At 44.3% G+C, this 4,331-nt stretch overlaps 1 non-coding gene across 1 annotated transcript; it reads right to left on the minus strand.

Moving 5' to 3' along the window:
* Positions 1–555: 555 nt before the first annotated feature.
* LOC123820296 lies at positions 556–626 on the minus strand. The gene has a single exon (XR_006785932.1). It is a non-coding gene; the product is annotated as a small nucleolar RNA SNORD50 (small nucleolar RNA).
* Between the last annotated feature and the right edge of the window lie 3,705 nt (positions 627–4,331).

A 4,331-nucleotide genomic window follows, 5' to 3' on the forward strand; every position in this document is an offset into this window, starting at 1 on the left:
ACCGAGAGGCATAGCTAAATTGTGTGTGTGTGTGTGTGTGTGTGTGTGTGTGTGTGTTCATAAAAACAAGATGACAGGCTCAAAATTGAGTCAGTTATTAATGAAACAAACAAACAAACTGTTGGAGTCAAGTCACACTATGACTCCCTGTCACCAAACCCAGATTTAACTTAATTACAGTTTTGGCTCCCCACAAATGGAATCTTAAACCAGTCCATCAAGAATTGCCTTATGAGCACTAGTTATGTAATCTGCATGCTAGACCTGCCATCCCCTTAACTTTAAGGCCTAAAGGAAAGCGGCCTTGTACACATTTGCCTTTTCATCTAGTATAATCTCTTTTTTCATCTAGTATAATCCTGCTCCCTCCTGCCCATGAAAATCTTTCATTTCTTATAGCTCCTCAGAGCCCCTTTCTATTTGCAAAATTGGATACTGCAGGATTCATGAATAATTGAATAAAGCCAATAAGATTTACTCCGTTGATTTTTTAAAAATTTTTCAGAACTTATTTAAAATTTATGTTCAAAAATGCTATTCTAATTACAATGGTCTATCTCAGAAGCCAGATCCATTTTAAGTTTTTTCAACAGAAATTCAGGTTTAAGGTAGGATCATCGTAGACATGAATTTTGTTTTTAACAGTGTATAGGATGATATTGATAACAGCAAACTGGAATTTAGGTCATAAATACTGCACTATATTAAGTGTAACAATGATCTTACCAGTGTATACAACCAGTCCACAAGGCCCCTTCCATTTTATAGAAGAAAAGGTTGCTTAACCAGGATTACGTAGGATTAATCAGGATCACCTTGTGATTATAAGGCAGAGTGGGGTAAGAACTACTCCAATCATTTCTATACTTTCTTGCCAGAATATTTTCCTCCAAATGCAATGTCATGCAATGCAATGTACATAATGCAATGTCATATAATGTAAATGTTCACATAAAGCACCTAGAACAGTGTTTTCCACAAAGCAGGTACTAAGTCAGTGTTATCTATTTCAGGTCCCAAAAATAAGTCCTCTTTTAGCCCTTATAGGAGGGAAAGCAATAAAAAACAAAACAAAACAAAAAAACCCACAGCACAGAGTGAGAAAGAAATGCACCCAGGGTTCTGGAATATGGGCCCAAAGGAAGAGCTCAGGAAGGGGTGAGAACCACAAGGAATTAGCAGTTTATCTAGAACCATCCTTAGCAACCTTCCCAAAGCAGGAACCAAGGTTCTGATAGGCATTTATCTGGAATGTGATGAAAGGGAAGGATGGCACACCCCCTCTCTGAAAAATGGGGATAAGGGATTCAGAGGTGGGAGCAAGTTATAGACAGCCAGAGGGGAGAGAGGAGGGAGGAGTCCACATGGGGCCACCCTGAAAATTGCCCTTCCTTGAGTCATGGTCAGCCCATGCTAAGGACGGACTCCCCTTAGGGTGAGGGAAGGGAAGGAAGGCGTGGATACAGAGTCTAGCCAGAGCAACTGAGGAGGTTGTTTATTTTTAAGAAGAAAGGAGGATGGGGTATAGTCCATGTCCTGAAAGGAAATCATATAAAGGGGTGGTTTACTGTAACTCAAGTAGGTTGATGTCAGCTACCGATTAGGTATGATTCCTGCCCCAGGATCCCCCTGGTTACTGGACAGGAAAGAAATAACTGGGGAGATAGCGCAGTGTGGAGAAAAAGGTTACTGAAGTCATAACTTTCACATTTCACTAAGGTCTAATTCCTCAGGTGAGTCTCCCAGGTATAGGACTAGGTCAGGAAATAAGAGTAGAGGAAAGAGGAGGTGGAAGAGGTTGAACTGGTTCACTGGCCTTTAACAGTGAAAAATGAAAGAGAGGGATTCAAGACAAGGAGGAGGTTCTGGGGCCCTGGAGGGAACATGTGCTGTCCTCTTTCCCTCTCATTCCTGAGGAGAAGAGGATGCTAGATAAACATCCTTGGAGCCTGAGAGTGTCCTTACTTAGAGATGAATATCTGCTTCTTGCCCCAGTGTCTGAATGGGGGAGGTTCACTGAAATATATCTTGGAGTGGCGAAGAGCTGTTCGTTGTTTTCAGGGGTGAACAAAACGGGGACACTCCAAGTCCCTGCGCCCTCAGCGACCACTGAAGACCCCAACAGTTTCTGTGACTGCAGATGAAGCCGGGGAAGGGAAGTCAGAGGTCCCACCCCGGGCCCTCAGCAAGCCTCTGACTTCAGACGGAAGCGGATGGAGCCTGTGGATATGTCCCTCCCCTACTCTGAGAGGGCAGAGCAAAAGTTTAGCCTGTTCTGGGAAAAGAACCAGGAGATCTGAAAAGGATATATGACTGGAATTTCAAATGGGACTGAGCTCTGGCAGGTCTCCAAAACGTTAACCATGGAGTTACTGTATGACCCAGCATTCTGCTCTGAGGTACAGATCCAGGAGGGAAAAAAAACTGTCCCCACAAAAACCTGTACATGAATGGTTACAGCAGCGTTATTCATAATAGCCAAAAACTAGAAAGAATTCAACTTTTCAGCAACTGATGAATGGACAAATAAATTTTGGTATACCCATAGAGTGGAATATAAGTCAGCCTTACAAAGGAATGAAGTAGTGACACAGGCTACAGTGGGGATGAACCTTGAAAACACTATGCTCAGTGAAAGAAGCCAGTCACAAAGACCACATATATTATATAATTCCATTGACATGGGATGTCCGTATGGAATAGATGAATCCATAGAGACAGAAAATAATTATGGTCGCCTAGGACTGGAGGTACGTGGGGAGTTAGAGGGGGACTAATAAAGGGTGTGGGGTTTTGTTTCAGTGTGATGAAAATGTCTTTAAACTGTTGTCATCATTGCACGACTCTGTGCATATACTGAAAACCACTGGACGGGGTGCTTTAAATGGGTCGGTTGTACGGTAGGTGAATTACATCTCAAGAAACTGTCAGGAAACACGGGACTGGACTGAGCCATAACAAGGGCCCTGCACATTATGAAACTGAACTGAGATCACGATAAAAGTCACTCTCTTCCCCACAGGCTGGGAGGTTTAACAGAATATTGTTGACAACAGTCACTAGAAAAGTAAAACGTCTCAATGAATTCAGTCTCCTCAACAAATTTGGTGGCTTAAGGATGGATGGGGCTCCGGAATCCTCAAACCTCAGAAGCAAGATAACACTGGCACCAGCTGCTTTTTTGCTGCCTCATGGAGCTGTCTCGCCCTCTGCCTCTACTTCTCTCTGCCTTTCTCACCTGGTGACCTCTCACTGCTGATTTCCTCATTCCTTCCCTCTGGTCTGAACCTTTTTCACCTCCTTGTTGATTTTGCACTCTGAGTCTCTGCTGCCTCAACACCATGTCTCCCACAATGAGTCTCATAACCTCATAACTGCTTCTGCCTCAAGCATCTGATTGGCTGACTCAGTTTCCTGAAGCAGCCATATCCTGCCTCATGAACCCACCTATAAATCCACTGCTTGTTGGCCCATTGAGCAGTTGATGAAGGTGGGCCACACTGAATGAAACCTGGCTTTCTAGGGTGCCCTTCTGGACAAAGGGAGAAGGCAGGGAAACTTCTCTCAGAAAGGGAACAAGTACTCTGAAACTTGATTCAAAGAGATAGTGGGGAGGAAGCAGACACCTCTGACCAGGGTCTGGGCCTGGATGACAGCCCCGGGCTGGAACTACAGTTCAGATTCTCATAAAGGGTCCTGCCATTGCAGCAGCTCTTCTGGTTTAGAACACAAGGTCAGGCACCTGTCCCCTCCTCCCCATCCAAGGTAAAAAGATACCTTTGTGTCTTGTTAGGGCACAATGATCCACCTCTTCTCTAGAAACTTCTCCAGATCAAAAAAGATTGGTTTTGAGTGGCCATATCTGTGCTCTGTCACCTTACTTCCAAAGCCCCTGAGCGTCTGACCCCAAGCCTACCAGATTCTTTTCCTTGGACCTTTGAAGTAGATCTAAGAGATAGCAAGTTAGTTACTTCATGTGAAAGAAGGTGCGAAATGTAACTGTGGACACTGATGTGTATGTGAAAGGCAGAGAACGTCTTTAACCGTGCAGCCCAGAGAAGTTCTTAAGAGAGTAAATGAAGCAAGAAGCAAACAAGAAAGAGACACAGCCCCGACTGGCAGCCTGGTCCTTGTTCTAGTCCCTTTCACACTCTGGGTTGTGGTCTTTGCCTCAGATTTGGCTAGACACCTGTGTGGAATTATGTTTTCTGCCCAAGTGGGTCTCTGTTTCTTCAGGCAGTTCTGAAACACAAAAAAGTGTGTAAGTGCCTGAGATGCGCCTGCTGCTCAATGATGACTCAGGCCTGACCTCATTTTTCAGATAGCTGGGG

Source organism: Phyllostomus hastatus, unplaced genomic scaffold (assembly GCF_019186645.2).
Source record: "Phyllostomus hastatus isolate PE091 unplaced genomic scaffold, TTU_PhHast_1.1 phas_contig_34, whole genome shotgun sequence".
NCBI lineage: Eukaryota > Metazoa > Chordata > Mammalia > Chiroptera > Phyllostomidae > Phyllostomus > Phyllostomus hastatus.